Source organism: Aotus nancymaae, unplaced genomic scaffold (assembly GCF_030222135.1).
Source record: "Aotus nancymaae isolate 86718 unplaced genomic scaffold, 86718_ANA_hifiasm-v0.15.2.pri h1tg000011l, whole genome shotgun sequence".
Taxonomy (NCBI): Eukaryota; Metazoa; Chordata; class Mammalia; order Primates; family Aotidae; genus Aotus; species Aotus nancymaae.
The window spans coordinates 33,066,887-33,079,062 of NW_026988422.1; the positions used below are offsets into that span (position 1 = coordinate 33,066,887).

Genomic DNA, 12,176 nt, shown 5'->3' on the forward strand with positions numbered 1-12,176 from the left:
TATCTCAGAAACCTTTCTTCCATAAAACCATATCCCTTTAAGAGGATGTTGGAAAGTCAGCCTTTCTCATAGTTTCCCCACAAGTTTAAACACATTACTCCATTTTAAGTTTAGAGACTATTTTAAAAAATGATTATGCTTCAGTTTTTCCTGCAGTTTTCTCTTTCCTGTCTCTTACATACTTCTCTGTGATGGTTCAACAATCACTGCCATGGCAACAAAGGCTCTGTGACATCTCTAGCAAGTTCATTGTCTTCTGCCATATTAAATTTTAATGGGTAGCTAGTCTCAGATAGTAACACTCTGGGAGGGCTCAAACCACATAAGCAAATGTGCCAAGATAATCCTGAGCTCACCTATTGCCAGGTAAGACAAAGTATTTTAGTGCAATAGCAAATAATTAATTAAACAAACAAAAACTAGAAACCCTTCTTGGGCCAGGAAGCCGTTAATTAGCTAAGTTCAGAGTCATTCATTGAAACTAGGTCCTAACTGGGCTTCTGGATTTGACCATGGGACCAGTTGGAATGAAATGGTCCCCAGATCCTGTTTTCATGTAAGAATAAGTTTGGAAGTATCCAGATTTGGTGGTGGGCCAGGCCTCCCCTGTGAGCAGTAAGTTCAGGAAACCTGAACTGCCCTTTCCCTCTGCCTTCCTGGGGTAATGTGAATGACTCTTAGTCTTTCGTGTTCCTGTCTGTAACTTGGAGGAGGAAGAGAAGAGCCTCATTGCACATATTGGCCCATTAAGAATGATCTTAGACCTATAATTTACAATATTTTGAAGTTAGGTTTGATTTTTACCATTCTACTACTCTCTTCCAATATGTTGTGCCAGATTCTAAGTAATTTGCAATGAGAACACATTGAAGACATATACTTGAGCTTCTTAGAGAGTCTCACCCACCTTCGAGGTAACTTTTTGTATTTTAGGTTTTCTCAAGTCAGAGTGTTGAGTCCTTAAATCAGTGTTGGACAGTGATAAAATTTTGATACATAAAATTAGTTGCCTAAGCCTAGTGAATGGGGGACAGGCTTGCTTATCAACAGTCTATGTGGCATTTTATGCTGAAAAAACCTTGAGGCTCAGACTCAGCCCACAGCTCTCTGCACTCCCTCCACCTTCCTTCTGCCCCTCCCATGTGTATCCTTCATGGCAATTTTTGTGAGTTCTTTTCCTTTTTGATATCTCTCTTAAAGTTAATGGTGTACAGTAGATATCCAGAACTTACTCATCCTGTTTAGCTGAAACATTGTACCCTTTGACCAATGTCTCTCCATACCTGCTGGATGGAATTTTCAATAGCTGGTCAGGGAAAGCCTCACTGAAAAGGTGGGGATTTTGTGATGCTGATAACATTGTTTCCTGAACTAGGTACCTTTACACAGGAGTATCAGTTGATAATAATTCACTGGGCAATATACTTATGATTTGTCCGCTGTACTTTTTGTATAGATGAATAACTATACAAAAGATATAGGTGAATAAAAATTCACAAATCTCATAAAGGTGATATTTGGATAAAGACTTAAGGAAGTGTGAAGGCAAGACATATAAACATCTGGGGAAAGAGGGTTCCAGGCAGAGGAGACGGCACGTATAGGTGTCATGAGGCAGGAGCATGCCTGGCATGATTGAGACAGCAGGGAGTCCTCATCTCTTGCTCACCTCCACTATATTTAAATATGGCTTCCACCCACCACATCTCTGAAATGATTTCAAAAATCATGAAATTTATTTACATAAATTTATCTTAACAAATACTTTTGAAATATTACAAGTATAACTACACTTTATTATAGAAAATATACACTTATAGAAAAATTTAAGAAAACATATATAGCCACAAGAATACAATATAACTAGTATTTAAAGTTTTTCCTTTCATCATACTTATATTCAGAGTAATATTTGTATTTAAGTGTAAAATTGATGATACATTTATATTATTTATATTTCTATTTCATTATTAAGAACTGATTAGTTAATTCAATAATAACAATTGATTGTGAATGTTCCAGTGACCACTCTAAATGCTCTTGCACATAGCAGTGAACAAAATGTACAAAAATTCCTATGTGGAACTTAGATTCCAAAGAAGGCAGGTGGTAAATAAATTAGTAAACTATATAGTATTTTAGGGACTGATGAGTAAACATGGAGAAAAATTAGAAATGCCAGGTCAATAGGGAGTGTGTGTCAGTTGGCAGGGGTGCATTTTCCCCCCATCCTTATTAAGGTATAATTGACAAAAACAGTATATAGATTTACATGAGAAGAAAAAGCAGTTCACAGAACTAGCATTGCTTTACTTCTGTCTTTTCAGAGATATATTTCTCTGTTTAGTGAGACATCCTGGAGTTTAAGCTGTCATTTAAACCAGTTACAGTTTTCCATAGGGAGCTAGTGTGTCACTTGGGTCTTTTCCCAATTAAGCAAGACTACTTTCATGGAATCACTATCCAGTATGTGAGGTTAACTTGGCACTTATTCAATATGCCTGCTTTATAATAGGTAATTTTTTTATTATTTTATATTAAAAAAACTATATTTATGGCATACAAGATGGTTTTTTGAATATGTATACATGGTGAAATGATTAGTTCAAACTAATAAACATATTTATCATGTCCACATACTTTTGTTTTACTGTTGTGAGAACATTTAAATTTTTTTTTAACAATTTCAAGTATACTTTTGGGCATATGTATCCACGAGTTCCACATTCAGGCATTCAACCAACTGGACAGAAAATATTAGGACAAAAACTCCCACAAAAATACAATAAAAATAAAAACCAATACCAATAGCAACTATTTATAAAACATTTATGGCCAGGTGCAGTGGCTTACGCCTGTAATCCCAGCACTTTGGGTGGCTGAGGCAAGCGAATCACAAGGTCAAGAGATCAAGACCATCCTGGCCAACATGATGAAACTCCATCTCTACTAAAAATACAAAAAGTAGTTGGGTGTGGTGGTGGGCACCTGTCATCTCAGCTACTTGGGAGGCTGAGGCAGGAAAATTGCTTGAACTCAGTAGGTTAAGGTTGCAGTGAGCCCAGATCGTGCCACTGCACTCCAGCCTGGGAGACAGTGAGACTCTGTCTCAAAACAAAACAAAACAAAACAAAACAAAACAAAAAACATTTATATTTTACTAGTATTATAAGTGATCTATAGATGATTTAATGTATATGGGAGAATGTGCATAGGTTACATGCAAATATAAAATAATGTCATTTTATGTCAGGGGGCTTGAGCATCCCAGGATTTTGGTGTCCTTGGCGAGTCCTGGAACCAATTGCCCCCCAGATATGGCAGATATTTAGGGACAATGGTATAATATATGATTATTAACTATAGTTGCCCTACTATACAGTAGATCTCCAAAACTCATTCATCCTGTTTAACTGAAAGATTGTACCTTTTGACCAATGTCTCTTAATTCCCTTGGGTGGAATTTCCAATAGCTAGTCAGGAAAGGCCTCTCTGAAAAGGTGATATTTAGTCAAGGATTTGAAGGGAGTGTGGGGGAAAGAAATATGAATATCTGGGAAAAGAGCATTCCAGGCAGAGGAAATGGCATGTATAGGGGCCATGAGGCAGGGGCGTGCCTGTCATGCTTAAGAGACAGTAAGGAGTCTTCGTCTTTCCCTCATGTCTTCCTCACCTCCAATATATTTAAATGTGACTTTCCCCATCACATCCTTAAAATGGCCGTTGCATAAATCACGAATAACCTTTGTGTTAGTCCATTTTACATGGCTATAGAGGAATACCTGAGATGGAATAATTTATAAAGAAAAGAAGTTTATTTGGCTCATGGTCCTGCAGGAGGTACAAGCATGGCATCAGCATCTGCTTAGCTTCTGAAGCCCCAGGAAGCTTTCACTCATTGCAGAAAGCAAAGGGAGAGCAGGTGTGTCACATGGCAAGAGAGGGAGCAAGGTGGGGGTGGGGGTTTGTCCCATACTCTTTTTAACCATCAGGTCTGATGGTAACTCTACCATGCGTAGGATACCAACCCATCTGTGAGGGTTGGGTTGGATACCATCACCATCTCATGAGGGATTCACCCCCATAACCCGGACGCCTCCCACTAGGCACCCACGCTGACATGGAAGATCACAATTCAACCTGAGATTTGGAGGGTACATTGAGTATAATGTGAGCTGTAGGCTTGTCAGAGATGGTCTTTATTGTGTTGAAGTGTATTTCTTCTAAACCAACTCTGTTGAGAATCTTTTCATGAAACAATGCTGAATTTTTCAAATGCTATTTCTGCATCTAATTAGATGATTATATAATTTTTGGGCTTCATTTTGTTAATGTTGTGTATCACATTTATAGACTTATGTATGTTGATCCTCCTTGTATCCTTGGGGTAAATCCACTCGAGCATGGTAAATTATCTTTTTAATGTGCTATTGAATTCAGTGTGCTAGTATTTGATTGAGGATTCTTGCATCTATATTCATCAGGGATATTGACCTGTAATTTTTCTTTTCTTCTCTTTTTCTTATTCTTGTCTGGTTTTGCTATCAGAGTAATGTTGGCCATATAAAAAAAGTGTGGAAGTATTCTTTCCTCTTAGATTTTTTGGAGGAGTTTGAGGATTGCTAATTATTTAAGTGTTTGATAGAATACATCAGTAAAGCTATTCTGGGCTTTTCTTTGATGGGAAACTTTATTATAATTCAATATTCTTACTCATTTTTGGTCTGTTCAGACTTACTATTTTTTCATGATTCAGTCTTGGTATCTTGTATGTATCTTGGAATTTATTTCTTCTACTTTATTCAATTTGTTAGTATACAATTGTTCATAGAACCCTCTTACAAACTTTTATTTCTTATGACCTTTTATATTTCTGTGGTATCAGTTGTAATGTCTCCCTTTTCACTTTTGATTGTATTAATATTTGAGTCCTTTCTCTTTTTTTCTTGATCTGGCTAAAGGTTTGTTGATTTGTTTATGCTTCTGAAAAACCACTATTTCATTGAGTACTTTTCTGTTGTAGTTTTAGCCTCTATTTTATTTATTTCTGTTCTGATCCTTGTTATTTCTTTCCTTCTGCTGACTTTGGGTTTAGTTTGTTCTTCTTTTATTAATCACATGAATTATAATATCAGATTGTTATTTTATATTTTCTTTTCTAAAATTTTTAATTATTTTGCTACAGGCATACAATGTATAATAATTACATCAGGGTAAATGGGATATCCATTACCTCAAGCATTTATCCTTTCTTTGTGTTACAAACCATGCAATTATACTCTTTTAGTTATTTTAAAATGTACTATAAATTATGTTTGGCTATAGTCACCCTGTCGTGCTATCAAATATAGATCTTATTTATTCTATCTAATTGTATTTTTATAAACATTATCCATTCTTCCCTTTAACCCTAGTATTCTTCCCAGTCTCTGGTAACCATTGCTCAAATTCTCTAACTCCATGAGTTCAGTTATTTTAAGTTTTAGCTCCCATAGATAAGTGAGAACATGGAAAATTTGTCTTTCTGTCTCTGGCTTATTTTATTTAACATAATGACCTCCAGTTCTATTCATTTTGTTGCAAATAAGAGGATCTCATTCTTTTTCATGGCTGAATATTACTCCTTTGTGTATATGAACCACATTTTCTTTCTTTATTCATCTGTTCATAGACACACAGGTTGCTTCCAATTCATGGCTATTATGAATAGTGCTGCAATATGCATGGGAGTGCAGATGTCTCTCCAATATCCTGATTTCCTTTATTTGTGTATATACCTAGTAATGGCATTGCTGGGTCATACAGTAGTTCTAGTTTTAGTTTTTTTTTTCCTTAATTGGCTCTGCCCTCTGACAGAGATTTCTTAGAAGAAACTGAGAAAAAGCAGCTAGAAAAATGTTTATGCTCTAATTGCGAGTGTGGTAGCTGGTGTCCCTCAAGCGGAATGTATATGGGCTTCAAGGCTTTTGACCAATTTCGCGGGACTTTCTCAGGGTCTTTCCTCCTTTATTCCCACTGTCGGTTCAGGTATGTTTATAGGATAGTGCTCTAATTCTTGATCATCTTGCTCCTGTTTTGAAGTCTTAGCATGAGCCGCATATAAGAAAGTCAACCTGCCAGGCCTTTTCCATTCTTACTACAGCTCTTGAAACTGGCAACTTTGAAAACCACCTCTCACCTAATCCTTTCTTAATGAACTGTTAACTTTACACTACCTATGTTACTATTTAATGTTGACACTGCTGTCTTTTCATTTCACGTCTGTTATGACATTTTGGCTTTTATTTCCCTTTGAGGTCAGGGACTATAACTCTTTGACGCACTGTGTTAATAAGGACTTACTAAATGGCTGTTCATAGGACATAAAAATTCACTGCGATTTTGAAGCTGAGTAAAGATAGCTTGAATCCTTTGTGAGTTCTTGGGAAAATAGACAGATTCTTTTTTAATGACAACCTATATCATCACCAAAATGGACCTGTCTTATAATTGACTAGACCTGTTTTTTTTTTTTTTTTTTTTTTTTGAGTCCCCTTGTAGGTACCTGATGGGCTACTCTGTGTAAAAGGTAACAGGAGGGCTTTTTTTTTTTTTTTTTTTTTTTTAGAAAGAAAGAAAAAAAAGAATGAAGAAGAGGAAGAAAAAGGAAGAGAAAGAGAGAGAGAGAATGGGAGTATTGCTTTCTTGCCAAGGCTAGAATGCAATTTAGTAATGGGTATTGAAAACCACTTTTATACCAATAGTTATACTTAATAATGTAGACAGGAAGGAATAAGGGAAGAAAATAACAAACAAGCAGCTAACCAATATTTCATTTAAACCTATGAAATGCTATGCGATTACTGAGGAGTGGTTTACTTCCAATTATATAATCACTTTTAGAATAGGTGTGAGGTGGTAATGTATGTTTTGTGTATTTGAAGTGGAGAGTTCTATAAATGTTTATTAAGTTTACTTGTTCCGGGTCTGAGTTCAAGTCCTGGATGTCCTTGTTAATTTTCTGTCTGGTTGATCTATAGAATCATTAGCTCTTCTTGTTACATTGATCCTTTTGCCATTATGCAACGTCCTTCTTTGCCTCTTTTGATCTTTGTTGCTTTAAAGTCTGCTTTATCAGAGGCGAGAATTGCATCTTCTGCTTTTTGTTTATTTATTTTTACTCTCTGTTTGGATGGCAAATCTTCCTCCTTCTCTTTGTTTTGAGTCTTTGTGTATTGTTGCATGTGAGATGGGTCTGGATGCAGCATACCGATGGGTTTTGGCTTTTTATCCAATTAGAATATATATAAGTTTAATAACTGCCATTTGATGCTAGCTGGCTGTTTTGCCCATTAGTTGATGTACATTTTTCATTGTGTTAATGCTCTTTGCTTTTTGATATATTTTTGGAAAGGCTGATATTGGTTGTTCCTTTATATGTATAGTGCTTCTTTCAGAAGCTCTTGTAAAGCAGGCCTGGTGGTGGTGAAGTCTCTAAGTACTTGTTTGTTCACAAAAGATTTAATTTTTCCTTCGCTCATAAAGCTTAGTTTGGCTGGATATGAAATTCTGGGTTGAAAGTTCTTTTCTTTAAGGATGTTAAATATTGGTCCCCACTCTTTTCTGGCTTGTAGGGTTTCTACTGAGAGATCTGCTGTAAGTCTGATAGGTTGCCCTTTATGGGTAACCTGACCTTTCTCTCTGGCTGCCCTCAGTATTTTCTTCATTTCAACCCTAATAAATCTGGCAATTATGTGCCTTGGGGTTGGTCTTCTTGAAGAATATCTTTGTGGTGTTCTCTGTATTACCTGGAGTTGAATATTACCCTGCCTTGCTAGGTTGGGAAAGTTTTCCTGAATGATATCCTGAAGAGTATTTTCCAACTTGGATTCATTCTCTTTGTCACATTCAGGTACACCTATCAAACGTAAATTAGGTCTTTTCACATAGTCCCATATTTCCTGGAGACTTTGCTCATTCCTTTTCATCCTTTTTTCTCCAATCTTGTCTTCTCGTTTCATTTCACTGAGCTGGTCCTCGACTTCTGATATCCTTTCTTCTGCTTGATCAATTCGACTGTTTAAACTTGTGCATACTTCGTGAAGTTCTCGTGTTGTGTTTTTCAGCTCCATCAATTCACTTATATTCCTCTCTAAATTGTCCATTCTCATTAACATTTCATCAAACCTTTTTTCAAGGTTCTTAGTTTCTTTGCATTGGGTTAGAACAAGTTCTTTTAATTCACAGAAGTTTCTTATCACCCACATTTTGAAACCTGCTGCTGTTATTGGAACACACTCGTTCTCCATTAAGCCTTGTTCTGTTACTGATGAGAAATTGCGATCCCCTGTAGAGGGAGAGGCATTCAGATTTTGAGTATTCTCTGCCTTTTTAGGCTAGTTTCTTCTCTTCATTATATATTTATCCCTCTGTCGTCTTTGTAATTACCGACTTTCTAACTAGGTCTCTGAGCGGACGTCCAACTTTTGATTCCCAGCTCCGAAATCTGAGCAATCCACTGCGCTGGCCAAAGCAGCGGTGTTAAGATTGATGGTGCTTTTCTGCCCGGGAATCTCCGGACTCTGCACCTAGAACTGCTGTGCTAAGGCACCAGCAAAACTGCCGCGCCGGCCACAAGAGTCGCCCTGGCGACACGTGGGACTCCTCTGCTGGGAATCTCCTGGTCCGTGAGCAACAAATATTTGTCTGAAAGTGTGGCGTCCTCTCGTTCTCTGCGCTTTCACTGGGAGCTACGTGCCCGAGCTGCTAGTGATCAGCCATCTTGGATCTCTCTCCCTCTAGTTTTAGTTTTTATGAGAAACCTCCAAACTGTTCTCCATAGTGTTTGTACTAATTTACATTCCCATCAACAGTGGGTTCCCCTTTCTCCATACCCTAGCCAGCATTTCTTACTGCCTGTCTTTTGGATATAAGCCATTTTAACTGGGGTTAGGTGATTCCTCTTGTAGTGCTGGTTTGCATTTCTCGGATTATCAATGATGTTGAGCACCTTTTCACTTGCCGTTTGCCATTTATATGTGTCTCTTTTTTTTTTTGAGAAACATCTTTTGTCCATTTTTAAATTGGATGATCAGACTTTTCCTATAGAGTTGTTTGAGCTCCTTATATATTCTGGTTATTAATCCCTTGTCAGATATGTAGTTTACAAATATTTTCTCCTATCCTATGGTTGTGTTTTTCAACATTGATTGAAATGATCCTATAGTTTTTGTTTTTAACTTTGTTTATGTGATAAATCACATTCATTGATTTACATATGTTGAACCATCCTAACATTTCTGGAATAAAACTCACTTGATCATGGTGAATTAATTTTTTAAAGTGATTTTGGATTTCATTTGCTAGTATTTTGTTGAGAATTTTTACATTAGTGTTCATCAAGGATATCAGTCTGTAGTTTTCTTTTGTTGATGTGTCTCTTTCTGGTTTTGTATCAGGGTAATACTGGCCTAACAGAATGAATTTGGATGTATTCTTTGTTACTCTATTTTTTGGAATAGTTTAAGTAGGGTTGGTATTAATTCTTCTATAGATGTTTGGTAAAATTCAGCAGAGAAGCCATCATGTCATGGGCTTTCTTTGCTGTGAGACTTTTTATTAGGGCTTTGATCTCATTACTTGTTATTGGTTTGTTCAGGTTTTGAATTTCTTCATGGCTCAAACTTGGCAGGTTGCATGTATCTAATAATTTGTTTTTTCTGGACTTTCCAGTTTATTGGCATATGGTTGGAAGTGATCCTTTTAATTTCTGCAGTATTGGTTTTATGTCTCACTTTTATTTATTGGGTCTTTCTCTTTTTTTCTTAGGTAAAGTTTTTTTGATTTTGTTTATCTTTAAAAAAAAAAAACTTTTCACTGTGTTGAGTTTCTATATTGTATGCTTTCCTTCAATTTCATTTATTATGACTCTGATCTTTATTATTTATTTTCTTCTAATAATTTGGATTTGTTTGCTTTTGCTTTTTTAGTTTTTTAAGATACATCACTAGGTAATTTTAAATTTTTCTACTTTTTTGGTGTAGGCACTTGTAGCTTTAAACTTTCACTTGCCAGGTTTTGGTATCAAAGAGATGCTGGCTTCATAGAATGAGTTAGGGAGGATTTCATTCTCCTCATTTTTGGGAATAGTTTCAGTGGAATTGGTACTAGCTCTTTTTTGTATGTCTGGTAGAATTTGGCTGTGAAACTGGTCTAGGTTTTTTGATTGGTAGATATTTATTGCTGGTCTAGGTTTTTTGATTGGTAGATATTTATTGCTGCTTCTATTTTGGAACTTAATATTGGTCTTTTAGGGTTTTAATTTCTCCAGGATTCAGTCTTGGGAAGTTGTTTGTTTCTGGAAATTTAGTGAAGCTTCCTACAACAATCATTATTCTACACATATTCTTATCTTGCATAGCAAGCTATTTCTCCTAACATTCAAAGTGGACAACTAGGTATATTGCTCCCAAATCATTGGTTTATGAGGATTTCCTCCACTGTTAGTCTATGGCTATCCTTGAGAGGCATTAAGCTGTAGCATTAGTCAAATTTTTTCTTGCCAAGTATATATTCAGACAATCCATTTGTGAGCCAAGCCTGAGGTTCTTTCCTCCTTTATTAGCTGGTTGTATGAAATGAAATCTATTTCTCACCATGAAGCCATAGGTGAGATATTATAACAAAGGAAGAGATATTGTCACAATAAAGGCATATCTGTATCTCATAGAAATGCTTTTTACTGTATCAAATAGTTTTCAATTCTTTCTATCAAGTGCCAGCCAGCTCAGTATGAGATAGTATTTAATATTGGTAAGATAAAATTGAATAATGATTAAGTTGAAGACAATTACAAATACGGGCACTGTACATGTTTATAATAATTGACATTATATTTTATTAAGAATTTCTATCCCTGGATTTGATCGAGGAGTGTGGTTACCGGATGGGTTGGGTTTATGGTCGCTCCGTGGGCTGCTCCGCCGGCTGGTGCTTTTTTTTTTAAAAATCAAGGCAAGCTGTGTTCCATGGGAGGGAACTTTTGGCAGAGCTCCTACTATTTGCAGTGGATTTTGGATAAACAAGATCTGTTGAAGGAGCACCAAAAGGATTTAAAGTTTCTCTCAGAAGAATATTGGAAGTTACAAATATTTTTTACAAATGTTATCCAAGCATTAGGTGAACATCTTAAATTAAGACAACAAATTATTGCCACTGCTATGGTATATTTCAAGAGATTCTATGCCAGGTATTCTCTGAAAAGTATAGATCCTGTATTAATGGCTCCTACATGTGTGTTTTTGGCATCCAAAGTAGAGGAATTTGGAGTCGTTTCAAATACAAGATTGACAGCTGCTGCTACTTCTGTATTAAAAACTAGATTTTAATATGCCTTTCCAAAGGAATTTCCTTATAGGATGAATCATATATTAGAATGTGAATTCTATCTGTTAGAACTAATGGATTGTTGCTTGATAGTGTATCATCCTTATAGTCCTTTGCTCCAGCATGTGCAGGACGTGGGCCAAGAAGACATGTTGCTTCCCCTTGCATGGAGGATAGTGAATGATACCTACAGAATGGATCTTTGCCTACTGTACCCTCCTTTCATGATAGCTTTAGCTTGCCTACATGTAGCCCGTGTTGTACAGCAGAAAGATGGCAGGCAATGGTTTTCTGAACTTTCTGTGGATATGGAAAATATTTTGGAAATAATCAGGGTTATTTGAAAACTATATGAAAAGTGGAAGAATTTCGATGAAAGAAAAGAGATGGCAACTATTCTTAGTAAGATGCCAAAACCAAAACCATCTCCAAACAGTGAAGGAGAGCAGGGTCCAAATGAAAGTGAGAACTCTAGCTACAGCCAATCTTAAAACATTCCGAAGAATTCCATAGTGGACCACGTGGAAATAAACCATCGGACAGATTTCAGTAATGTCTTCAGTGGAACAGAAATGAAAACGAATAGCTTGTTTCTGTCGAGCATATTGGAAAGTGATTTGATTTTTGCAAAATAAGTTTTTCTTTATCTAATATGATTCTAGTACATAATTGATTAAAATCTCTTGATTGTAAATGTTTGGAAAGGTTCTAAGGGGACTTACAGACAGACATACATAGACATTTCAAAATTAATAGTTTTTGATTAGTATAATATTTCTTAATTTGGATAATAGAAATTGTAGCTTTTTATT

The 12,176-nt window shown here is 36.1% G+C and overlaps 1 pseudogene; it reads left to right on the top strand.

The window, feature by feature from the left end:
- The first annotated feature begins 10,994 nt into the window (after positions 1 to 10,994).
- On the top strand, positions 10,995 to 11,875 carry LOC105714476 (cyclin-C-like; annotated as a pseudogene).
- Positions 11,876 to 12,176: the final 301 nt, after the last annotated feature.